This window comes from Hippopotamus amphibius, chromosome 1, assembly GCF_030028045.1.
Source record: "Hippopotamus amphibius kiboko isolate mHipAmp2 chromosome 1, mHipAmp2.hap2, whole genome shotgun sequence".
NCBI classification, from domain to species: domain Eukaryota; kingdom Metazoa; phylum Chordata; class Mammalia; order Artiodactyla; family Hippopotamidae; genus Hippopotamus; species Hippopotamus amphibius.
The window spans coordinates 129,084,855-129,111,889 of record NC_080186.1 but is presented as its reverse complement, the minus strand read 5'-3'; the positions used below and the strand labels follow the sequence as shown (position 1 = coordinate 129,111,889).

At 49.5% G+C, this 27,035-nt stretch overlaps 1 protein-coding gene across 2 annotated transcripts in view; it reads left to right on the top strand.

The window, feature by feature from the left end:
• The first annotated feature begins 7,043 nt into the window (after positions 1-7,043).
• The window catches only part of HRH2 (histamine receptor H2), a 49,733-nt gene continuing 29,741 nt past the window's right edge, over positions 7,044-27,035 (top strand). For both annotated transcript variants that reach the window (XM_057728796.1, XM_057728806.1), the window contains exon 1: positions 7,044-7,403. The gene's annotated coding sequence lies outside the window, so the exon portion shown is untranslated. The remainder of the gene's footprint in view (positions 7,404-27,035) is intronic.

Sequence of the window (27,035 nt, the reverse complement as noted above, 5' to 3'; positions counted from 1 at the left end):
AAAAGATCCTGACTTCCGTCCTGCTAGCAGATTCTCTGCCTCTCTGGCTTCGATGAGACAAGTTGCCATGTCGGGGAGGGCCATAGGACAAAGAACTGAGGATGGCTTCAGGCTAACATTCACTCAGGAACTCAGGCCGTCAACCCAAAAGGAAAGAAATCCTTTTAACAACTCGGTAAGTAAACTTGAAAGCAGATCCTTCCCCACTCAAGCCTTCAGAAGAGAACTGAAACCAGTTGACACCTTGGTTACAATCTACTAAGAGACCCCAAATAGAGGACCCAGCTAAGCTGCACCCAGACTCCTGACTCACAGAAACTGTGAGACAATAAATGTGTGTGTTGTTTTGAGCCACTAGGTTTGTGGTCATTAGTTTTGCAACAATAGATGACAGACAGAGAAACTATGTCACCTTTCAGAAGAGTTACATTAGGTCTATTTGCATAAATATGGGGAAATGTCCATGCTACTCTTATGTTTCAAAAGAGGTAGATGGCAGAATAGTATATGTGATATGATCCCATTTTTACAAATAAATGTCTAAAAATATGTGTATGAATTGTCTGGAATGAGAGATAGATCAGATTACTCATCAGCTTGTGTCTGGGGGAATAAGATTTCAGGAAACTTATTAAAGCCATATGGTTTGAATTTTTACAAGCTTTATTGCTTTGAGAATCAAAAATAATAATAATAATGAAAGTATTTCCATTTAGAAAAACTAATAATAATATACCAAAGAACTTTAAAAAATATATTTTGTCATGCGTGGCAGATGCTGCTTCATGGCCAACCCAGTACTTCCATTCCCAGCCCTCTTCTCCTTTGCGTGCCGTCCACACAGAGGCTGGAAGGGTGACACTGTCACTTTGCAAGTCTCCCTTGTAGCTCAGGATGGTCATGTGATAGGTCTGGGCAAACGAGAGGTGGACGTCCAAAAGGGGGACAGATGTCACTGGCTCCTTCCCCTCTCCCTTTCTTCCTGCCCCCAAGAAGCACCCCCTGCTAGAAAGAGGCCATTGGAAGACCATGTGACAGGTGCTCTGATAGTGAAGGGGCCTCAGGTGAAGGTGGCTTCCAGGAGGGGCATGGGATCCAGCCTGGGCACTTGAAGCTGAACTTGGCAGGGGAGCAGTGGAGAGGGGAAAGGAAGAATGCCCCAACAGAGGAAACTGAGTCACCATTTTCTCAAAAAGCAGCAAATTGATGATGGGATCATATTTTCTGCACATGTGTATATTTCCTCCTGGATGCAAGATGTATTCAGCTGTAAATCATAAAAACCCTGACTCACAGTGGGTGTTTCACTACTTCAAAGGGAGAAAGGTGGTAAGTTGGTGTTTCCAGGGCTGGTGCAGGAGCCCTTCAGGGTGTGGGTTCTGAGTCCATTTCTTCCCTAGCTCTTCCCTCACGGTCACAACGTTTCTCTCAGCTGCACGGTCCAAAGAAAGTAGCAGCAGAACAAGCAGGCAGGGCAGCAGGAGAAGGTGCGCCTTGGGTCCCTCTCTCCTTTTATAGGTGGGAAATGTCCCACCCCGCCCCCAAGGACCTCCCCTTTGTCTCATTGGCCAAACTGGGTCACATGATAGTCTCTATCTATAATGGGGGCTGGCAAAGCTAGTCTTTGACTTTCCAGCCTTTAAGCTGGGTAAAGCAAGGACAAAGGCCGGGGAAGGGGGTGGTGGTTGGAAATGACTGTGGTAAACAACAGCTCTCTGCTCTCTGCCCCTGCCTGGACCAGGGACAAGCTGCCCAAGACTGCTTGAGTTGGCCCCAGCCTCACCTCCAAATTCCTTTCCTCCCAGGACTCTGGTTAATGACCCAGCCAGGCTCCCAGAGGATTAGCCTAGCACAATTCCTGGACCAGGCTTTTCCTTTATTCCAGGAGTCCCCAGTTCCGGGCTGCCTGTGTCCACCAATACATCCCCCAGCTGCTCTGAATATTCTCTCCCATCTTTGCTTTAGGACACAGCTAATAGCTCCTATTCTGTGCATTAGTCAGGGTTCTCCAGAGAACAGAAGCAGTAGAATGTGGAGAAAGAGAGAACGAGGATTATTTTAAGGAGTTGGCTCTTGCCATTAAGGAGGCTGACAAGTACAAAATCCACAGGGTGGGCTGGCTGGCTAGAGACCCAGTATGAATGCATCATCTCCTACTTTGGATTTCCACAGAACAGTCTATTTTCTAGTGGAGTGGGCTGGGAGAGCAGACTAGTAAAAAGCAAGGGCTTTAGAGGTAGTCAAGTGAATCCCCCAGCAGGACCTCAGAGAAAACTCTGACTTTCTGAGCCTCAGTTTCCTCATCTGCAACCTAGGGGAAATAATAGTACTTACCTCACAGGGCTGTGGTGAGAATTATTTGAGATGATGTGTTATACTAAGAACACAGCACAGTATACAGAAGATGGTAGCTGCTCAACAAATTGTGTTCCTTCCTCTCTTGTGAGCCAGAACTGGGGCATCATGCAATCTTAAAGTCACCGGGAAAATAGCCAAATCCGGGCTCCTTGGAGTAGCCCCAATGGGGTGGGAAACTGCCGCACCTGGCTGGGGACTCCAGCCCAGAGAGCTTTCCAACGTCTCTCTCAATATCAGAGCACATGACAGTCAGGAAATGTTGTACCCCACACATTCGGATCACAGTCTCAGATGCCCTACCACAACCCAGAGCTACCTCAGAGCTCTGGACAGAGACAAGAAATAACTGATAACCAAAACCAGTGGGTTTCATTGGAATTTTCTGCAGACCACTTCAGTAAATGTTATCACTATACTGTGTCATTCGTTATCTTAATTGTCGCAGTCTTCTTTTTTTTCAATTTTAAGCTGTCAGACTCGGCAGAGATCACTCATGCAAAGAAAGCACTTTTTTTTTTTTCCTATTTGGGTCAAACAGTGGTTTGGGTTTCCTCAGAATGAGAAGGTTCTTTCAGCTTCCTTTGAAAGATGGTTCTTACATATTCAGAGCAAGGAGAAATTTGAAGCCATCAGATCCTAAAGCCCTCTTGCAAAATGGGGAGCATATCAGAAATAATGATGACTTCTTCTATGAGCACAGTACTTAGTTTCCAAAGGGCTTCAGATCTTTAGTACAGAACCAGAAACTGTCAGAGCTGGAAGGGGTTGCAAATGTCATCCCAATCTGTTGGGGGTCCAGACATGAATTGCCTCACTTTACAGTGTCTGAAGGGTGTCACTTCTCTATTAAAACCCTCCAGTGACTCCATTTCATTTAGGATGAAATTCACATGTCTCACCATGACCTTGCACCAATACCGTCTCCAACCATGGTCCCTCTCCCTCCTATACTCAGCCATGATGAACTTCCCCATGTTCCTTGCCGAGGCCAAGCTTGTCCCTACATTGGGACATTTGCACGTACTGCTCCTTCTACACAGGACACTGCTCTCCCTTAGCTTCATATTCCTGGCTCAGCTCAAATGTCACATGCTCAGAAAAACTTTCTCCAACTGTCTTAAACAAAGTGCCGCCCCCAGTCACGCTCAATTACATTACCCTGCTTTACTTTTCTTGTTGCAATTCTCTTTAGCTAAAATAATCTGGTTTGTTGATTGTCTTTTTATGCCTTCTAACACATCAGATTTTTGTCTATCTTGTACATCACTGTATCCCAGAGTTAATTCAGTGCCTGACACATAGTAGGTCCAGGGTCATATGTTGAAAGAATGAATGAATTTAATATTCATTTCTTTTTTCACATGAGCCTCATCCAAACCCTTCGAGGCAGACCTTACTGTTATGCTTATTTAATTGTGAGTTGACATGATTTAAATAAAGACATCTTCACAGATATCCAAGAAAAGTATAGGTAACCCTTCAGTAAAAGGTCATAAAATTAATGTCCATCCATGTTTACTAAATGATTAGCCTCCGTTTTGTAAACCACAAAAACCATAATTCTCAGACCATTATATTTAGAAGAACAAGAATGTCTCTGAATGCTTGTAATCTGTATTTTGATGTGTGAACTTAACACATGTTAATTAATAAAAACAATGGTTTTTAATGTGTTTTTTCTTTAAAAAAAAAAAAACAAAAACAAAAGCCTATTTCCTAACTGGGCTTAGAGATGTGAACTGATTCCCAAGGCCCCTGATCTAGTTATTCATTGCTTTGTAACAACCCACCCCAGAGCTTACTGGCATAAAACAAGAATGTGTCATTTCCTTCAGTTCTGTGGGTTGGCTGGGTGGGTCTTCTGCTGGGCTTGACTGAGTTCACCCCTATGGCTATAAGAGCTGGGGCATCAGGGCCTCTCCCTCCATGTGGTCCTTCAGATGTCTCCACAGCATGGTGGCCTCAGGGCATTAACCCAAGAGACTAAAAGCCAAAGCATCAAGGCCTCTTAAAGGCCTAGCCTCAGAAATGCCACACATCACTTCCTTTGGGTTTTATCCAGCAAAGGCAGGCCCAGACTAGGGGAAGGCACACGGACTCCACTCTCAATGGGACCTGCTGTCACACTGCAAAGGAGCCAGGGCCGTATTGTGGTCATCTTTGAAAATCTGTCACGGATCATAAGTGCTGGAACCAGCTTGACTGAAGCTCTGACTCAGCAAGGAAGACCAAGGGACCATGATAATCTATGACTCCAGAAATCTAAATGGCCTAAATCAAATTTATCTCTCACTCACATTATGTGTCCACGAGGGGCTGGCTGGGCTTCTGAGACTTTACGCTAGGACCCAAAGTAAGGGAGCAAACTCTCCCTGGTGTATCTCCTGAACAGAGCCAGTCTCATGAAAGACAGGAAAGTGAAATGACAAGGACCCACTGGCCGAGAGCCTCTGCAGAGAAGTGACACAAATCACGTCCACTAATACATCAGTGGCCAGTCAGGTCCCAGACAGTTCCTCCTCCCCCAGGAGCAACACTGAATATGAATGGATGATAATCTCATCTGCATGGAGCTCATTCGCCTTTTCAGATCCTTTAGGATCCTTTAGAAAAACCACCCTTCACAGAGCCAAAATCTGTCTCATTCTGTTTCTACTGTTGGTCCAAGGGCTGCTGTTTCATCTGCTCCTTCTGCCCACAGAGCAGAGAGACAAAGGTCATTCATTGGAGGCTTCTCTTCTCCAGGATACACATCCCAGCTCTTCCAGCCACCTAATGTGAAAAACTGCCACAGCCCCATTGCTCACAGGATCAAGTCCAAAGTCCTACCTGTGTCCTTATAAGCCCCCCCTGCGGTGGAATTCCTGCCAGCCGGCCAGCCTGCACTCCCTGAACGCCCCAGGCTCTCTGTTGCCTTGTGCAGTCTCCATGCTGTTTCCCCTGTGGCCCTTCTGCTGTCCCCCATCTTGTGAAATAGTGCTTTCCCTTTAAGATCTGCCTCGAACACCGCTCCTCTCTGAAGACAATGTTTGTTTCCTTTGGCAGAGGCAACCACCTTTTCCTTTTTCTAAACCTCTTCATTATAGCATCTATTTATTCACTCACTCAACCAACACTTTTTGATCATTTGTTACTGCTCCAGGCTCTGGGGAGACACAGGGAATAAAAAGAACAAGGTTCCTGCACCTTCACTCATTCCATCCTGGTGAGCTAAAGCAGGCAATAAGCACATAAACAAATGAATAAACAAAATAATTTCAGATAGTGATGTGTTTTCACTACAATAAAAAAGGGATAATAGGAAAAAGCTGGTGGCAAGGAGGTGACTGCCTTAGGTAGGATGATCAGGCTTCGTGACCTCTCTGACATTTGGGCAGCCGTGGGAAGATGTAGGGGAAGAGAATTCCTGGAAAAGGGGGCAGCCAGTGCAAACAGCCTGTGGTGTGGTCCAGCTTGGCCTGTTCTGGGCAAAAGGAGGAAGCTGCTGAAGCTGAGGCACCCAGAGGGAAGCAGAGAGTGGTGAGAGCCAAGTTCAGAGCCACATCATATGGATGGTGATAAGGAGCTTGGATGTTTTTCTAACTACAAGAAGTCTTGGAAAGGTTTCCATCAGGGGAGTAGAGAGGCGTGATCTGATTTATAGTTTTTTGAAACAACCTATGTTGCTTTGTGAATTGCTGGTGAGCGAGAGTCTGCAAGACCAGCTTGGAGCCTCTTGCTGTGATTTCAAGATGCTGGTGACTTGGATGCACAGCCTACAATAGCCTCCCCCAGAAGCTGTGACCTCAGAGGTCCAGGGGACTGTCACCTTCGTCTCTACAGCTCAGCACGCACATCGCACAGGGCAGGCCCACAGTGACAAATGACTTAGTGTGGTGTGTCAATCACCAGTAATACGTGCTGGAAACACACTCAGCAGAACCAATTCCCTTTCCCTCTCTTTTGTCAAGCTTCTGCAGAAACTCCCTTCCATGTATCAGACAGGGCAGCCCATCTGACCACCTGTCTCTCTTATGTTGGATTAGCAACCCAGGCCCGGCACAACCCTCGCCATCCTGCCCACCCAGGCTCCGCTTCACCGAGGTCTGCGTGGTTAGCACAGCAGCCTTGACATCCTGATATTTAAGAGAGAGTTTCTCCCATAGAGGCTCCATGTTTTCATCTAGAGGGTGGGTATTATTTTCCCTACCCCAAGAGCCCCTTTTCCCAAGACCCTCCTCCTTACCTCTTCTTCCTCTCCATCTATCCCTTCAAATAGAGCAAATCCACTCTGATGGTTTCCAAAGCTTCACTGATTTTTTTTTTTTAATTAATAACCCCTGAACTGATTTCTCTGTGGCTTAAGCCTCGGGCCCTCTGTCTTTTCAGACGAGATTCAGAATTATCCAGACTTTCCCCTTGAAGCTGGTTCTTTCTCCCTCTTCTAGCTTGATTCCAGGTGGCTAGGAGCTGGGCACCCAGGGGAAGAGATGCCACCTGATCTCACGGGTCTAAGCCCTCCCAGGGCAGCCCCTGAAGCTGTGGGCAGAAGCCAGCGCTGGGCCAGAGCTGGAAGTCCCCTTCCAGTCAGCACAGCTGGAAGCTGGTCTCAGGCCAGGCAGTGGGGGGAGTGGGCGGGCAGGAGGGAGGGGAAAAAAGCAAGAGAAAGAGGAAGCTGCATGACAGAGAGAAAGACGAAAGGGAAAGAGGCAGAGCCAGAGAGAGAGGGAAAGAAGGTGCAGGATAAAGGAAAAGAGAGAGTGTGGGAGAGTGTAGGAGAGAGTGTGGAGAGGGAGGAAAGCTAAGGAAGAGAGAATGTGAGTGTGTGTGCGCCGAGCACGGAGTGGGGGAAAGAGGGGAGAGAAAGAGACTTGCAGAGGGAAGGAAGGGAAGAAGCGGTTGGGAGCCCGGAGGAGCGAGTTGGGGGCGGAGACGAGGAAGTGGGTGCGAGGCGCAGGGCGCGGGCGGGGCGCACCTCCCGCTCCATCCCTGCCCGGAGCGCAGCCGGCGCGGGCGCAGGACGGAGGCGAGCCCGAGCGGAGCCACCTTGGCGGCAGCAGCTCCAGGTAACGCGGCTGCCGCCTCCCCGCGGGGCCTGGGCTCGGGGTGGGGTCCCCCGGCGGGCGCTGGTGGGGGGTGGGGGGCCGCCCCGGGCGGCTGCTCCCGGTTCCCCGCCGCCGTCTTGACCTGACCCCGTGTTTGAACCCCGGCCCTCCGCGCACGGACTGTGCCTGACCTTGGGCAAGTCTCTCTGCCCGCGAGCCTCAGTTTCCTTCTGCGACTCGCGGGGGTGGCGCCCTGGGGGCATGGCGAGCGCGGGATGCAGCCCTGGTCGGTCTGCGGCAGTGCTCTGGGCGCGGGATCGGATGGATGTACCCTCTGCCCCCGTGGGGGTGGATTTGGAAAATCCACTTTCGCCGAAATAGCCCCTATTTTGTCCCCGGTTCTGGGTGCTGGCGTTTTCTCAGGGCGATGTGTCTGTGGACGCCAGGAACGACTTTCTGCTTAAGGAAAGCCGGTGGAGGGCAGGGGGTGAGCGGCGAGGGGGCTCCTAGCTCCTCAGAGAGCCTTCGTCCTCCTAGGCTGCCGCTCCGATGCCCGGGAACGAGGACCTGGCAGCGCTCGGCCGGGCGGGAGCATCTGGAGCGCGAGCTTCCAGGATGAGACAGGCAAGTGGCCTCGGCTTGGAGGCTTGGAAACCAGTTCTGCCGCTTAAGTAGTGCAGCTGACCTTGAACACGGGAGCCTCAGTTTCCTCCCCCGTGAAAAGGACCACGCTAATGCCGCCTTTGAGATGGTTGTGAGGATAAGGAGGGGGGCAGGAACGCACCTGCGTGTTGTGGTGTTCCCCACTGGCAGCTGTCATACTACTAACCCGGGGGCCAGAGTCCTGGCGCTGGTTGCCTCCTGGGAACTCATCTGTATGTGCCAGGTCCCCTGGTTGCCTTTGCCAGGGATGGTTAGTGGTCCAGCTGGGCACAAAGCAGGGCCCGGGGAATGGAGGGAGGGGCGTCAGGGGTCCCACTCCCCAACACAGACATACATCCTGGTGGTTCTTTTAGACATGAAATCATTGAGATGACAGCTTATGTCTCTGGCTGAATCTCTCTGAGACTCAGTTTCCTTATTTGTAATAGAAAGTCATGGACAACTGGCTGAATCTCTCTGAGACTCAGTTTCCTTATTTGTAATAGAAAGTTATGGATTCCTCTCTATTGGCGAGGTTCCTGTTGCTGGAGGTTATGAAAGGCAATCCGTAAACTAGATTTATTGGCGTCTCTGGCTGGAGCTACGCGGAGATTGAATAGAATGAGAAAAGATCATTTCTGCTGCACCTGCCCCGTGCAGGCCTGGTACTCACAGCATTACATGTACGGTATTGGATGTAGTCATCACAATAGTGGTGGAAGCCAGTGTCATTAAACCCCAGTTTCCAGATAAGAAAACCAAGCCTCACAGGGTCTGTGCTTTCCACAGGGTCACGCTCGTGGGATGTGCCTGCACTGGGATTGGCCCCAGTTCTGCCTGACTGTAGAGTGCCTCCCATAGTACCAAACCACCCCCAACATATGACTGTGACTGGTGCTCCTGGCATCTGGTTAGTTGGTTTCTTGTTGGCTGGTTTCTTGTTAAACGTGCCATAGGAAGAGCTGCTACATAATCACTGAAGAAAGTGAGTCTGAAGGCTGGCAGTGGGGTGGGGATGCGTTTGCCAGGTGATTTCTCTTGGGGTCTAGAAGCAAGGAAGGTCACAACTCAACACCACATAGGAAGCAGACACCAGGCTGACTCACTCCAGCCCACCAACTTCTCTTCCCTTCTTCTATCACCTTGTCCTAGTTCGCCTCACCTCCATTAACCTCACCTGAGGCTTCTCTGAGCTGCAAGAACAACTTTCTTTCTGCATCCCTCCCTGATGACTAATGGAACTGACCCTCCCAGCTGATGCATCTGAAGAGAAAACAAGGCCAGCTGTGATCCATCTCCACTAAGTCCTCTGGAGAAGCAGAAACAGGATTACATCCCAATGCCAAGGATTTAGCTAGGCTTAGGGAGAAAGTCTCTGATGATGGGAAAATGGACACCCTGCTATGGGAAAATGGGTGTCCCGGCAAGCTGGAGAGGTTCCTTTGCCAAAAATGTTTTAAGAGAAGAGGAGGACATCCAAAGAAAAGGATGGAAATATGAACAGAGGCTCTTTGAATTGAAAAGATTCCAAAAGTAGGAGATCAATTAAGTAAATTACGGGACAGCCATGTGGCTACTAAAAATGGACAGTTCTTCAGTTCTTTTTTTTTTAATGATAAATTTTAGGTTATGTCTATTTTACCATATATATATATATATTTATATATACCACAATATATTAAAAAAAACTTGAATGGTCACCCATGTCAGACTAAAAGCCTAAATTCTTTTTTTTTAAATTATAGTTGATTTACAAGTGATTCAGTTATACACACATGTACACACACACACGTGTATATATATATATATATATTTTTAAATATTCTTTTCCATTATAGTTTATCATAGGCTATTAAATATAATTCTCTGTGCTCTACAGTAGGACCTTGTTGTTTATCCATTCTATATATAACAGCTTACCTCTACTAACCCCAACCTCCCACCCCATCTCTCCCCCAACCCCCACCCCCTTGGCAAACACCAGTCTGTTCTCTATGAAAAATGGACAGTTCTTAATGGATGGGGACATGCTTATGTGTATGTATATATATGGCATGGTCACAAATTGGTGGCAAGCACTTAGAAAAAAGACTGGAAGGAAATAAATCAAGTGATGTTAACAGTGTTTGCCAGTGGGAGATGTATTCTCTCTTTATATTGTTTTAACTCTCCAGATTTTATGCAGTGAGCATATACTATAATAATTAGTGGACATAGAACTGTCTGACTTCTAATGACAATATACCCCCCACACACACACACACTCCCACCTCCTCCTGGCCAGCACCCAGGACAGGGCTGGCACGTGGATGGTTGTCCAGAATAGGGACACCTCTGTGTTGAGTCCTGGCAGGAAGAAGGAATGCTAAATGTTTAATACCACTAATATCTGGCATTTGTTATGTTCTTACTGTGCGCTCGTGATAACCCTGTGAGGCAGGTACTATCAATACCCCATTTTACAGAGAAGAAACCAAGAGTCAAAGACCTTCAGCCACTTGCCCAGTGTCACGCAGGATTCAAGCCCAGGCCTTCTAAATTCAGAGTCTACACTCCTAGCCAGAGTCAGGAAGGGTCAACAGACTCCATTGGCTGACATTTTTGTACCTATCACAGAAACCCTGGGGGAAGCAATGCATCTCTGCACTTTACAGGTAAAGAAATGCCTCAGGGAATTCCCTGGTGGTCCGGTGGTTAGGATTCGGCACTTTTACTGTGGGGGCCCGGGTTTGGGGAACTAAGATCCTGCCAGCCATATGGCATGGCCAAAAAAAATTTTTTTTTCATTTAATTTCGTTTAAAAAAGAGAAAAGAAATGGCTCAGCAGTGACCTCCAAAGTGCCAGGCCTCGTGCTGGATTCTGGGGACCCAAAGGTACATAAGGTGCCCTCCCTACACAGGTGTGGGGGAGAGTGGTGTGTACACAGTGTCCTCAGGGCTTTCATGGGGGTGGGGTTGTTTAGGAAACTGAGGGACCTCAAAGGACAAAGGGTGAAGGCTCCCGAGACGAGATGATATTTGAAATCATTCTGGATGGATAAGCAGGAATCCACCAGGTGAGCAAGAGAGGTTAGAACAGTGGTTCCCAGCTGGACACGATTTGGTCCCTCAGGGACATTTGTCAATGCCTGGAGACATTTTTGACTGTCACAACGAGGGTGGGTGGTGGTATGCGGACATTCGCAGGGATGCTGCTAAACATCCTACAGTGCCCCTACAGCAAAGAATTAACCTGTCTACAAAGTGCATGATGCTGAGTAGAGAAACTCTGGCTTAGAAGAGAGGGACCTTCCTGAACAGGGAGCAGCCCCTGCAAAGCATCCACAGGTATTCCCTAAGTGCCTCCTTTGAGCCTGTGAGTGTCCTACTGGCCATTTGGCCTCCCTCCCTGCTGCCATTCTACCCCCACCACCAACCAGAGGCCTCTCTTTTTGAAACATAAAAGCTGTATAGAGATACAATTCACATGCCATAGAATTCACCCATTTAAAGTCTACAAGTCAGTTGCTTTGGGTATATTCACAGAGTTGTACAACCATTACCGCTATCTAATTCCAGAATCTCTATCTAATTTCATCACCCCCAAAAGAAACTTTGTAAACATTGGCTGTCACTCCCTATCCACTCCCCTCCCACCCAGCCACGGATCTACTTTCCATCTCTGTAGATGTGCCTGTTCTGGATGTTTCATACCAGCAGAATCATGCAGTGTACGGCCGTTGGTGTCTGGCTTATTTCACTTAGCAGCATGTCCTCAGGGTTCATCCATGTTGTAGTGTGTGTCAGTACTTCATTGCTTTTTTATGGCCCAAATAATATTCCATTGTATGGATATACCACATTTGGTTTATCCATTCATCAGTTGATGGGCATTTGGGTTGCTTCTGCTTTTTTGGCTTTTATGAATAAAATGTTGCTCTGAAGATTGGTGTACGGGTTTTGTCAGGACATCAATTTTCATTTCTTTGGGGTATATACCTAAAAGTAGAATAATTAGGTCATATGATAGCGCTGTGTTTAATCCTCTGAGGAACTGTCAGGGTGTTTTCCAAAGCAGTGATGCCATTTGACATTCCCACCAGCGGTGTCTGAGGTTTCCAGTTTCTCCACATCCTCACTGAAGCTTACGATCTGACTTTTGGATTCTAGCCATCCTATGGGTGTGAAGTGATAGCACTGTGGTTTTGATTTACATCCCCCTGCTGGCTAATGAATTTGAACATCTTCTCAGGTGCTTATTGGCCATTTGTGTGCTTGTTTTCAGCACTGTCTATTCAAGTCAGAGCCATCTTTTAAAACTTGGTCGCGTCCTTCCCTTACTTAGACCGAAACACAAATGCCACTGAGGTGTACAAGCCCTCCGTGACTGGGCCTTGACCCTGCCTTTGACTGCACCTCCCCTCACTCACTCTGCTCTGGCCACACTGGCCTCAAAGCAGCAAGCTGGTCCCCGTGCAAGTCCTTTGCATGGTTGGTCACGCGGGTGGTCGTTTCCTCTGCCCAGATCATCATTTGCATAGCAGCTCTGGGGTCAGCCTCAGGAAGGGCTTCAATGTTCCCTCAGTCTCAAGGGCCTCCCCCTACCCCCAGGCCCTTTCTAGCACATCTCAAGACTTCGTTTGATCGTTCTTTTTACTCTCTGATAAGATCCAGAGGAACTGGCCTCGTGTGACCCTGGGCAAGTGGCTGCCTGTCTCTGGGTCCCAGCTGCCCCATCTGAAAACCGGAGGAGGGCGAACTGGCTGCTCTCATAGGGCCTTTCCAACTCTGCCCTTCTTTGATGCCGGCTTCCCTGTGACAGTGCTGCCAGGAGGGCACCGGCTTGGCGCCGTGGCAGTGAGAGAAAGGTGGCTGGAGCCAAGTTGGTCACGGATGGGAACGGAGCAGGCGGCGTGGCTAATTATCGCCAGCCCTGTGGGGACAGTCTCTAAGAGCATGTGGTAGCCTTGACCGGGTGCCCAGCCTCCAGGAACAGCAGGAAGAATTGTCAACAGCTCCAACAAGGTCTACACCTTGGCCGTTTTCAGCTCTGGCATCACCCACGTTTCCCAGGAGAATAATCTTCTAACCTCCAAACTCTCTCTGAGCATTAAAGCTGTTCTGTCCCAGAAGCCCGCTCGTGCCTAGTCCTGGGCAGTGCGCCGAAAACACAGAGACGGATGGATGTGACACCTGCCGAAAGATCCAGGTGTAGTGGGAAAGGCAGACGTGTAACCAGCAGTGGAACAGATGCAGCCCTGAAGCCATGAGCAAATTGCCCTGGGGGAATCAGGGGAGGATTCTCAGAGCTGGGTGTGGGGGTGAATGGGAGTGCAGCAGGTAGACAGAGAGTGTCTGGGTATTAAAGGTGGAGAAAGGCATGCAGAGACACAGCTGCAAAACCTCCAGGTGTGCTCAGGGCATTCAGAGCAATTAGGTTTCGCCTGAGGCGCCAGGGACAGTGGAAGGAGGTAACAGAGGATTCGATTTGCCAGGGCCCTGATCATGAAAAGCCTGCATTGCCAGGCAGAGAAGTTTGGACTTTGCCCTGCAGGTTGCAGGAGCCACGCAGAGATTTTAGGCTGAGGACAGAGGCGATGAGGTTGCGCTTTTGAGAATGCCCTTTCTCCAGACAGGACAGAGGCAGGTGGGGCTGAGGAGAGAGCGGGAGACCAGGCACTGGTTGGGATGCCCTTGCTCTCGTCCAGGTGAACAGGGATGAAGGCTGGAACGCTGCAGCTGGAGAGAAGGCAACAGATTCAAAAGCTGTTTGGGTGGTAAAAGTACCTGAAGGAGATAGGAGAGTCTAAATGATGAGCGACACAGGAAGAGCTGATTCCAGCCTTCAGGGGTCCTGCCTATGACGGAGAAGGCACGGGAGCTGCGGGAGCTGGCATGTGAGCGTGGCCTTTTCCGGGTGGCTGAGAGACAGAGGAGAGAGGGCGCAGGAGAGGGCGACCCACACCCCGGGATCGGGATGTACAAAGGCATGGAGGTGTGAAAATGTCGAGAGTTTAAGGAAGGGTGAGGCTTTCTGGGTGACTGGAGCACAGAGGCCGTGATAGGAGGGAAGGGGAAACTGAGGCTGGGAAGGGCAGAAGGGGCAGAGACTCTGGCATTGGAAGGCTATTAGACCCCGGAGCAGGAGTCCTGCTCGCCGTCTGACCTGGCTGACCACTGACCTTCCCTTCCAGACGCAGAGCACTCACTACCCCCGACCCCGAGGAAGCCCATTGCTAGGGTTAGGTACCCCTCTCCTGGACTCCTTACCGCACTCCCAGGGCAGAGATGGGCAAATGTCAGCCTGATTTTCAAATAGGAAGAAGGCAGACTCCCTCCGAACAACTGACCAACGGATCTGGTCTAGGGCCAAATTCCCAAAGCCTTAATGAAAGGTGGGAGGTGGTTAGAAAAACACGCAAATCCTGGGGGCTGACCTTGCTCTCCGAGAACACCAGGAATGTACCAATATCCTAGGTGGCCGCTGGTGGAGGACTTGCGCGTGGAACTGTAAGATGTTTAAAAAAAACAAGAGCCAACATTTTAAAATGAGATTTCATTGAAAATTTGGATATTTTATTTTAAAGCTGGAATAATTCACTTAAAAGCCATATTTCCAGCTTTTCTTGAAGAATGTGGTGATTGGGTAGCACTGGGCCTGTGGTGACCACAGTGGCCACCCGTCTAGCCCAGACACGCATCCTCTCTCTGGGTCACCATGCCCGCGCCCCCACAGTCCCACAGAGGGTGCGGACAGTTCACGCACAGCCTCCTGGGTCAGGCGGCCCTCGGACCTAGGAGGTAGGACCAGCCTTCTAGCTTTCTCCGCCCTAGTGCCCTTCCCTTGCCCTGAATTCCCTAAATGGGTCCCAGAAGCATCAGTCTCAGGGACGGCACCAGGAGAAATAGAGGGTGGGGGGTGGGGGCGGGGGGTGGGTTCTGGGGCCGTGTTTGGCTTTCTGGAAGCCCTGGCAATCCATAGCCCCCGTCAGTCACAGTGCACCCTGCTGGGCTCCGTCGAGTCTGCAGTGGGACCCCAGCTGACTTGATTCACCCCAATTTATCCCCAGCACGGATTCCTTTGTTGAAGTAGCACCCTGTCCCCATTTAGGGAAATACCGCCTTTTTCCAAAGGTTTATTAGATAGGGCTTTCTCTTTTCACTTTTTGATTAAATAAAACCTTGATAAGGTTCAGAAGTACAATATACAAAGGCCCCCTCTACCCTGGCCCCGTCTACCCTGCCCAAAAGAGGGGGTCAATTTTCTTCTTTTGTTGGGATGTATCTTTTCAGCTATGCAAAAACATATACACTTCGTATATAAACACATGTCTATGTATATACGTATTCTCACCTTTGACATAAGGGGAACATATTATACACGCTTCTGCATCTTCTTGTTGTTTTTTAGTCCCTGTAAAAATTAATTCTCAGTGTAGGAGATTTTGAATAAGGAGATCTAGAAGAAAACAGTAGCAAGTAATTGTATCACCATCCAGAGAAAACTACTGTTGCCATCCAGCCTGCTCTTCTAGACATAAATTTTGTTTGTTGTGTTTCCCCCCTGCAGGTCCACAGGGTAGGAGTTCATAGTTACAGCCATCCTCTATATACAATCTGAATCCGGCTGTTTTATTACTTAAATATAAGCATTTCCCCTTCTTTCATAGTTTCCGAAGGGTGTTAACAACAGCTCTAGTAATTCCCTTACGGCATAATTTATTCAGCTGTTCTTCCAGCTTTGCACATATAAAAGTCATTTGCAGTATTCGCTTGTCGTAAATGATACAGTGAAACCTACAGTTCTGTATATATTCGGAATTGTGTTGAGTGAGCATCTTTGGAAAGCCAGGCATCTAGGGGAGAAGCCCAGTAGCCGTGAGCTGGCCCCCCAGGGCTGGCAGCTGTGGGGATGCTGGGAGAGCGCAGCTGATGGAGGGGACGTGGGTGGGGTCCTGGAAGGAGAAGGGACCAGGAGGCCAGAGGGCAGCTGGAGGACGGCAGGTTCTGGGCCCAGCCTTGTGCCGAGCGCTTGTGCGTCCGTAGAGCATTCACACCCGCTGAGCACTTAGTAAGCACCAGGGTCTCGAACGCGTTTGCCCAGTTACTCCTCGCAGCAGTCGGATGATGTGAGCATTACTGTTGTTTCCATTGTGCCGGGTGGGAGGTGGAAGAATCCCAGCCATTGCTCCCTGTGGCTGCAGAGAGAAGCAGTGGGGCCAGAAGGTGGCCCAGGCAACTGGTTCTGGAAGCGCCTCGCTCTTCATCCCCACAAGCCCCTCCATACCTTGTATGACTAGGGTTATTATCCCCATTTCCCGGAAAGAAAAGTTGAGGCTCAAGGCAAAGCTGCCCAGCTAACCTTGCCTCCCTGGCAAGTAGCAGAGCTGGGATTTGAACCCGCGACAGCTGCTGGGAAAGACCTGATTTTCATCAGGGGCCTGGAGGCTGAGATGTGGGTGGAGTGAGGGGGTGACTGGGAGGAGAAGCCTTCTGCCCCAAACACGGTCCCAGCCAGCCTTGCAGACTGTGCAGGGCTTCTGGGAGCTGCCCCTGTGCTCAGACTCTTCCAGATGAAGACCTGTTTACTTGGATGCCTTCTCTCTCAGGAAAGGAGGTCAAGAAGACCAGAGAATGGCTGTGGGGTGGGGGGGGGGGGGGGGGGGGAGGGATATTTACCAAGGAGACACCACTCAAGTGCCATCCACTTACCTTCACATTTCATCTTCCCAGCATCACGTGCTGTGGTTTTATGCCCATTTACAGATGGGAAACCTGAGCCTCCAACAGGTTCCTGGTTCCTTTCCACTACATGGTGTTAGCTTTCTGGGATGAGCAGAATAGTCTCTCAAATGTGAGGCAGGCAGCCCTGGCGGTCCTGGGGTGGACTTGGGTGGTCAGCCCATCCAATCACACAGTGAGCAGATTTGCTTTTCTCCTTCACAGCCTCCTCCTGAACAGTTCTCCTTCAGACTCTCCTCTTTCTGTCAAAGAAAGTATCAGTTAGGTGCTACTCTGTCTTTAACACCTTATAGCACAGCCTTTCTAACTAGGAGAGGGTTAGGCTAGCTTGTCAGGCAGCAGTAGCTACACGGAATTTTAAAACATCAGCTGTGTTTTCACTGCGTCTATTTTCAGGGTAACCTATTTGAGGGAAAGTGATCCGTGTGATTATTGTCATGATGAAACAATTCGTTTTGCAATTAATTCCATCACTTCAAAGAAAAATGTTAAGTACAAAATAGAACTGGTATTCTGTGGGTTTGGCAAGAATCACGGAGGAGTTGGTACATGAATGCGTGAGGTTTGGGAAACACAGGAGGCTTGGGACAGGGTACACCCGCTGTTGGCAATTGGAAACTGAGAGTGCTCTTCCCGCCTCTGACCGGCTGTGTGGCCTTGGCCCAGGCATTCGACCTCTCTGTGCCACCTTTGCAAAGTGGAGTGATAGTGACTGCCCTGGTGGCTTCACAGAGTTCTCCTGCAGGGCTCAAGATGAGGTAATGGGCCTGTGGAGGGGCCGTGGAAAGTGGGGGAGGGCAGAGAGGATTACATAAGATAACCAGTATGTGTAAATGTTCCTGGCAAGCGTTAGCTGTTTGCTGTGGATATCTTTAAGGTGACCCAGCCGGCTGCGGGACTTTCGCCTTGTAAGAGCAAGCTGTACCCTGCTGGAAGGGCAACGCCTTTCTGGAGTGAGGTTGGGAGAAAGAAGAACAGAGAGAAAGGAAGACACGATGTTGGCGGGGGCGGTTCTGGTGCCCAGCTCTGCTGCGGCCGCTGATGGTGATGGAGTGATGGTGGTGGTGGCGGTGATAATGGCAGTGATTACGGTGAGGCCAGTACTGGCAGTGACAATGGCCGTGATGTGTCCAGTTGGAGGGCCTGAGGGCTTTTGTATCCATAGAGAAGCGACACCTCAGGAGCTCTGTGGGGCTCCTGAGAAAGGGACTTAGATTTGTTCTCTGGGGTTTTGGAGCTTTTCAGGAGCCTACAAAAGTATCTGCAAACTCTCTCTCTCTCTCTCTCTCTCTCTCTCTCTCTCTCACACACACACACACACACACACACACACACACACCCCTACCAGATCTAAAATACAAAAAGGAAAAAAAGCCACAAAATTGCAAGTAATAATTTTTTAATTGGCACGCTACGACAGCTAGTCAGTGGCAGCTCATTATACTAAACAGCTAAATATAAACCCTATTTTCTATGGAATGTGTTCTATGGACGTTACAATGCATTTATTATGCAGTATGGGGTACGCCTGCAAAAGAAAGCGGGCTCTGTAATGTTTTTTAATGGCCCTGATTGATTGGCAAATAGTTTGTAAGAGAGTAAGCCTCCCATCATTGGAAGTATGCAAGGCAGTCAGGGATGACTGCCTCTCTGGGATGCTATAGAAGGGATTCCTGAACACCAGATGACCACTGAGTTTTGTTTCTACCCAGAGCCCTCCTATTTTATTATTTTGGGGGCTCATGGCTCCTTCCCTCCCACCCCCCACCCCAGACACGTACACACATCAAGTTGCTGGAAGAAACCTGTGAGGTATTCTGAGCCCATCTCCCCACTTTTCTACTGAGGAAACGGGGGGTACAAAACTTGTGGGAGGTAACACAGCAAGTCAGAGTCTCACCAGGGTCTCAAACTCGGGGTCCAAATTCCCAGCCCAGTGCCCTCTCTACTCTGCCCCTGCCCTCCACCCCGGGGAGTTTTGCCCCTGGCTGGTAGAAACTCGGGGCCCCCCTGAGATCCAGGGTATCACCTCCCCCAGAAGAACCAAGGTAGAATGTCCATTTGGCCCAGTCTAACTCCTGCCCTGAAAAGCTCCCCCCTGGTCTTTTCCCACACTTGCTAACCCACTGCTGGCTGTGGGCTTTGGTCAAGTTACAAAACACCACAAGCCTCAATTTCCTCATCTATAAAATGGAGATAAGTAATGGTGTCCATGTGAGAGAGTTGTTGCAGAGAGATTAAATGGGATAAAGTATGTAAAATACCTAGAACATTGCCTACCCTTTCCAAGCACCCCAGAAATGGGATATTATATTGTTATGACGGTTATTTCTGGTATGCGTCAGTCAACCCAATAAATATTAATGGAGCCCCATTAAGCGCCTGTCAGGGAACAAAAAAATTGATCCTGGCCTTCATGATGCCTACGTTTCACTTGGGAGACAGATATAGTGAAGGATTAGGGAAGCAAGAAAAAAGCCAAGAGAAAAAATGTGCTCTGCAGAAAGCCAAACGGCAGGGAAATGATGGGGGGTCAGGGGAGCTACTTTGAGGGGTCAAGGAGGACCCCCTCCACAGAACTGGTATTTGCACCAAGGTGCCAACGTCCACGCTGGAAGCAGATCACAGACAGAGCCCCGAGGAGGAGAGTGCGGCATGTCCAAGGCACTGGGGTAGGGTCAGTGTGGCCAGGTACCCACTGAGGCCTGAGGGTAAAGTAGGAGGTCAGAGATGTGGGGCACACCTCCCGTGGGGCCTTTAGAGCCAAGAGGTGTGTGTAAAGGGATGAGACAGAAGCAGGAGGGTGGTGCTGGAGATTGAAGGGAGTAGCAGGGATGCCCATTGGGAGCAGTCGCAAAAGTCCAGGCAAGAGATGGTACTGGCTTGGGCTAGGACCAGAATAGCAGCAACCAAGGAAAGTAGCCGCATCCAAGATGTAGGTATTTCAGAGGCAGGATCCACCGGGCTTGCTGATGGCTTAGATGCTGGGGATGAAGGAAAGACAGAAGTCCAGGGTGATGCTTAAATATGTAGCCTGAGCCCCTAGGCAGATGAAGGGGAGGCAGAGGCTAGAAAGGAGACTCAGGGATCCTCCCAATATACATGCACTTTGTGCCCACAATGTCCAGAATAGGCAAATCTATGGAGCCAGAAAGCAGGTTGCTGGTTGCCAGGGACCAGGGAGAGGGAGTGATTGTTTAATGGGTTAAAAACCGAACAGAGTTGGTGGTTACACATCATTGTAAATGGACTGAGTGCTACTGAATTGTACACTTTGACTTTCTGTTATATGCCTTTCATCTAAATTGAAAACAGAAATGAAGGCGAGATAAAGACTCTTAAACAAGCGATAGCCAAGGGGATTTGTTGTCGCCAGATGTGGCTTCAGGTTCCCACATCAGCCTCTGGCAGAGGCCAGGCAAATGGCCTGAGGTCTTTCACCGAAAAGGATACCACAGCAAGAACTGGTCGCACAAACAGTCAGTGAATGAACTGGGTTAGAGACATGTCTTGGTGACGGGTGGTTGGCTATGGACACTCAGAGACTATGGCCTAGTTCAAAGCGCTGCCTGCCTCTTTACCAACTGTGTGCCCTTGGACAGGTGACTTAACATCTCTGAACCTGAGTTTCACCATCTGTCAAATGGGAGTAATAATAATATCTGCCTCACCAAGATAGTATCTCTGGTCCAGGTCACCTTTCCCCTTGCTGTGATGCCAGCGGTGACATTCGTTGTAAGATGTCCACTTTGATGCAACCATCCCTTTCTGGGCCGGTAGACACACATCAAAGGGGTGGGTGGGGTCTTCTGCTGTGCCAACAGCTGCAGTTACAGAAACCTGCCTCAAATTCCAGACGATGTTTGGGTCCATTCACCTCTCAGCCTGTGCAGAAGGGCCTCCCGAGGGGGCTGCAGTGCTTGGGACAAGATGGGCTGGAGAACAGAGGTGAAAACAGTCCTGGGCTTCGGGCCCCTGGTGGCTCCGAAGAAATAAAAGCATGAGGCCAAAACTCAGACCATCAGTAGTCCAAGGCCTTTGTCTCTAATGAACAGCCTCAACCAGAAACCTTTTATTACCTTAAGAGGCTTTTACCGAAGGTCCAGCCCACTGTGGAGAAGCAGTTAGAAATCTGCAGCCACAAAGATCAAAGACACCCTGGGATCTGTTGCAAAGGAGGAAGTGTTTTCTGCTGCAAATGCCCGGGTACTCACGCCATCTCTTTGAAAAGCCCAAAGGATAGTTTCTTTCTCTATAGGAAAAGCGAAATAGTAGCAACTGAGAATAGGAATTCTGGAGTCATACAGACTGGAGTTCAAATCCTGACTTTTGTACTTGGTGATGTTGAGACTTTGGGCAACTTAACTTTTCTGAGCCTGGGTTTCTGCATTTGTAAACTAAGGAAAAGCTCTCTTGCCACAGGATGTTGCGGTGCAGCATGAGTGAGAAGATGTTCAGAGAGCAGAGAGCCCCAGGCCTGAAGGAAGCCTGCTCCTTATGCTAAGGAATCAGAGGTGCCTCCCTGACGGCTGGCTGGCGGGGATCCAGAGAGCTGGGGTCCCAGATCTGCTACCAGTTCCCTGGGCAATCTCGGGTCCGTTGGTTGAGGCTTCAGGGCTGCCTTTGCCTTCAAAATTCAATCCAACTCCTTGGCACTCCAGCCACAGCTATGTTTCCACCCCCTCCCCTGAGAATCAGCTGGAGAGGTTGCCAGAGGCCAGTTCATGCAGGGCCAGGGCTTGGCAGGCATTGTCACCTTTGTGCAGACAACAGGGGAAGCATTGGAGGGGCGTGGCCTGACCAGCCCGAGTCCAAATCCTATGCAGTGACGGAGGGGAGAGAGGTCCCTGTGGGCGCCGCGCTTGGCGCGGAGGACTCACTATTAAGGGGCTCCTGACTGAGCAGACCTGGTCCCACCAGGTTCCGCTCCTCAGCATCTCCTGAGCACACAGCTTCTTTTCTTTTGCTGCTGTTCCTTCTGCCCCGTGTGCCCTCCCTCGTCCCTCCTCCCAGCCAAACCGTATGGCCTGGCTGTTAGTTTGGCAATAGGTGACATCTACCCAAGGTAAAAAGATTCAAAATGTCCCAGAGGACGTATGGTGGAAGAAGTCTTCCCCACACCCTTGGCCCAGCCCCCACATCCCTCCCTGGAAGCAGTCTGTCTCTTTTCACATGTGCCCCTGTTGGGCCGGTCTGCGTGTCAATGCAGAAGCACGAGCGCGCGCACACATTCCCCCTTTCACGTGTCGCACTTCACATGTGTGGAATCCATCCCCCATCAGCCCGAAAGCCTGCGACAGTCCTTTTTGTTTTTAATTTTAATTTTTATTTATTTACTTATTGAAGTATAGTTGATGTACCTTAAGATGTAAGTTACAGGTATACAATATAGTAATTCACAATTTTTAAGGTTAAACTCCATTTATAGTTAGTATAAAATATTGGCTGTATTCCCTGTGTTGTACAATATATCCTTGTAGCTTATTTTATACATAACAGTTTGTACCTCTTAATTCCCTACCCCTACATCGCCCCCCCCCTTCCCTCTCCCTGCTGGTAACCACTAGTTTGTTCTGTATATCTGCGAGTCTGCTTCTTTTTGTGGAAAACAGTATGGAGGTTTCTCAAAAAACTAAAAATAGAACTACCGTATGACCCAGCAATTCCACTCTTGGGTATATAGCTGAAAAAAACGAAAATACTATATTTGAATAGATACACGCACCCCAGTGTTCATAGCAGCGTTATTTACAATAGCCAAGATATGGAAGCAACCTAAGTGTCCATCAACAGATGAATGGATAAAGGAGGTGTGGTACACGTGTACGATGGAATAGTACTCAGCTGTAACAAAGAATGAAATATTGCCATTTGCAACAACGTGGATGTTCTTAGAGGGTATTATGCTAAGTGAAATACGTCAGACAAAGAAAGACAAATACTATGTGATATCTCTTATATATGGTATCTAAAAAATACAACAAGCTAATGCAACTGTCCTTTTGATGACTGCATTACGTCCTGTCACGTCACTTTTACACCATTTCCAGGTCACATGATGAATTCCTAGAGGTCCAGTTGCTGGATCAGTAGTCTGTTTTTCACATCATGGTGTTTTCCAGGCCCGATAAAATGTTGCCTTCGGCACACACGTGCACTCATGCACACAGCTGTCACCTGCCACAACCCACTGCGTCAAACCACATTCCTCCAGTTCCCACAGACCCTTGCTGCCCCCACCATGACCCCTGCTACCCATCGCTAGGCTGTGTCTGAACTGCCAGGAGTTGGGACCCACCTCGTCCTTCGGGTTAGTCTCCCAGCCCCTGCTCCGCATCCTGCCTCAGGCTCCTGGGTGAAGGTAGGAAGGAGCCCCAAAGTGCCGCCAGCCTTTCTGAAGTAGAGCTGCAGCCACCATCCAGGCCTCAGTCACGTGCCTCAGCACCCCGTGTGCTGTGGCCACTGCGGGGCTTGTAAGCCTCGTCTTCCCTACTTAACGAAAGTCACCCTGCTGACATAACTCCTGCCTCTCGCGCCCCTTGGGGACTCCTGACAGGGGCAGAGCTCCTGAGGGGCTGATGCTGGGGCCATTCTCTGTTGCCCCAGGTACCCAGAACATTCGAAATGGCCCATGACAGGGGGAACATTCTGAGACATTTACAGCTTATCAAGATGAGGAAGCCTCCCAGGGACCCAGGGACACCAACATCTCATTACCTGGGGTGATAACTAGGAGCGGCCGGCAGGGCCCAGCCAGGGCTACCCCCGCTGCCACTCCCCCAACCTCTGATGTCCCAGCAGGACAGCTGGACGTGGAGCTACCTCCTGCCTTCCAGTCACGTCACCCTCCGCTCACACGCGCCCTCCACCCCCCGGGCGTCCCGTGGTTCTGCAGTTAAAATCCACCATCTCTCTGCCTCCAAGTTTTTGTAGGGGCTTCTCTCTCTCTCTCTGGAACCTGCCTGTTCCCTATTTCCACTGTTACTTTTTCCCTGTCTCTACAGATCTCGACTCAGATATGCCCCAGACCAGGGCAGGTCCCCCCACTACATATTTCTGCAGCTCCCTATACTCCCCTTTTATATAATTGTCGACATGCTGCAGTTAAATCAGCAGCTTTGCCATGAGTTCCTTCGCGTTTGCCCCCTGCCATGCTGTCCTAGAAGCTCCACGATGTGTCTGCTATGCTCACCGCTGTAGCCCAGCACCCAGCAGTGTCTGCCCCTGGAAAGCGCTCTGTAAATATGTGGAACATGCATGAATGCTATTTCCTGGCTGTGTGGCTTTAGATAATAATAAAAAATAACGTTTTTACTATTATGATGTAATAATCTTATACTATTATATATAATGTAACCTGCCCTGCGCCAGGCGCTACGTGTTTTATAGACCTTTACTCTCCGCATTTTCACATCCACCAAGTGAAGAAGGACATATTATTATCCCCATTTTACAAATGAGAAAACTAAGGCTCGGAGAGGTTACAGTCACGTGCCCCAGGTCACAAAGCTATTAAATGACACCACTGGGATTAAAACCCAGATCTGTCCAATGTCAAAGCCCTTGCCTTTCAGCCCTGGCGCTCCCTTCACTTCTCCAAGTGTCCGTTTTTGCTGAATCAGGATCAAACCACCTACTCCGCAGATGTGACCACTGGCTTCCCCGGAATGTGCCTAGCACACAGTGTTTGCCTGCTGAATGTCGTTTTCTTTTCCTGTTGTAAATGGTTGCCTGGAAAATCAGATTCATCCTCCAGGTGGAGTGGGAAACCCAAAGGAGCCTTAACTGATTCCCCCAAATTGCTGACTGCTCCCCAAGAGGCTGTGCCCTGAGGTTTAGGTACTTAAACCACAAAAGGGGAACTTCATTTCGCTTCCCAATGAAAAGGGAAAAGTGTTGGACTTGGTTTGATAAACTTTGACGGGAGGAGGCTCCAGCCCCCAAACTAGTTAATCTTCCAGATGGCCTCATCCCTCTGTTGGCAAACAGAACATACCACCAGTGGCATCTCTTCTGGGATTTTGTGGGTGACGAGCAGTGAGAGGGGAGTTGGGGCATCAGGCAGACCCGGCTGGCCTTTGGGCTGTACCTCTGCTGGTGGGGTGACCTTCAACCCTTCAAGCCCCCATTTTCTTTGCTGCCACAGAGGAAGATTGAGGAGGGTGATGGTATTCCAGATTCCACCCACCACAACTCATTCCTAGGGAGACACAGCCTGATGGAGAATCACCAAGGACCACACTCAGAAGAGAATTTTCCTAGGGTCCTGGAAACTCAGAATTCTACCCCGTGAGGTTAAAGAACCCCTCCTTCCTGTGCACCCCAGAAATCACAAGCCTCTGCCAGAGGTGGGTAGAAGTGAGAGGGGGTGGAGGAAGTACCTCTGGAAGACTTCCTGGAGGAGGTGACAGAGGAAGCCAGGTCTTGAAGAAAGAGTGAGAGCCCCCCAGGCATGGAAGGGAGGGAGGGCATCCCGGGCAGTGAGAATAACATGTGCAAAGGCACAGAGTCAGAATGGGCCTAGGACTTTCAAAACCAGGAGGATTAAATGTCACTAGAGCTGTTTCTCAAAGTGTTGTCCAGCTAAATGGCACTCGGCAGCAGGAGCTAAGGCTAAAAAGAGAAGACAGAACCAGGTCACGAAGAACCTTGAATGTCACGTTAAAGATCTGTCTATACTTAGAGACAACCAAGGCTGGTAATGGAAAGTGATCAAAGCAGACTTCCCCAGGCAGAGCCCAGCACAGTGGGTTTAATACACACCTGTGAGCACATTGAGTGCATTTAACACACTCAGCTGTGGCTGTTCTTCAGGGCTAATTGGCCACTGTGGCTTCCCAGAGGCACTTGATGTGATGAGTCAGACTGAGTGGGGCCCTGCTTTTTGCTATGGCTGCATTTGCTAGGCGATGACTGTAGGTGAAGGTCAGACGGCTCCCCAGGGGGCACTGAGGGACACAGCAACCCATGGGCAACTTCTCCAGAAAGTGCCTTTTCAGAGGCTCTTAATGCAAAGATGAGACGATGTAAGAGGAAGCAGTGTGACATATACAACTGCGACATCTGTGGTCAGCCAGCCAGAATGGGGAGAGGAAGTGGCTAAAGCTGGTTTAATGAATTCCATATCATTTTCACACACGCACGTATACACTCACTCTGTGTACCCTGGAGCTCTCCCTTAGGCAACAAGAAATGTTTGCTGGATGGGTGGATGGATAGGATGGATAGAAGGACAGATGGATAGGTGGATGGAAGGCAGAAAGAGGTGATCCAGCTCCAGGCCCTGCTTGTGACAGACACAGAGCCATGTGAACAACACAAGGTGCCAACAGTGTAACTCAGTACAAAGTGCCAGAGAAGGTACCCCTGCCCACAGGTTTCAGGGAGACGGAGCCACAGGCATCCCCTGCTTTTTGGAAATTTGCTTTACCCCACTTCTCTTTTATGAAAGACCTACATTAGTACCTGTTTTTTGCTAACTGAAAGAAATCCAAGGAGGATTTTCGCTTTTACGAAAAGAAGGTGAAAAGCAAAAGTAGCATTCAGGTTTGTCTTGCGGTGAGCCGGTATAGAGGCAGCTTGCACCCCAACCGTAAGGTGGCCCCACAAAGTTCCTTCCCTGGGAACCACATTCAGCATCTCAACTTCAAGCCGCATAGCTGTGAACTGTGTCTGAGCATCTGTGCTTTATCTCAATTTATTTTGTGCATCCGTTAGCTAGATGTGTCCTAAGATAACTTCCTCGCTTTACACCATTTCAGCTTTCAAAAGGTTTCAAAAGAATGCTCTCCTTTCAGATGTGGAGGAAACCTGTGTTTGAGCCAGGCCTTGAAAAGGGAGTAGTTGACTGAAGACGGGGAAGAACGGGACTCCAGCTGAAGGAGACGGCAAAGGCAGGAGGGAAAAGACGCACTGCATTTGGGCGAAGGCCTGGTTGCCTGAATGGCAGAGTTAGGGGGACAGTCACAGGGCTGATTGGTGAGATCCACTGAGGAGGACAAGTTGAAGTGTGGTGCAAGAACACCGCACTTGACTCTGAATCTAGGCTCTCCGGCCACTCACTAAGGGTGTGACATCACCTGAGCTCTCCAAGCCTCGTTCTCCTCAGCTGTTTAGCAGGGAGAGTGTGATTCCCCTCACTCGGGGTCATTGTGAGGATGAGAAGATATTTCACTTAACATGCACGATGTCACCTTGCCCAGGACCCTCATACGGTACAGACGTGCCACCCTTGGTTGGACCATTCCCCCGCTGATAGACACACAGGTTGCCTTCAGCTGTTTGCCACTT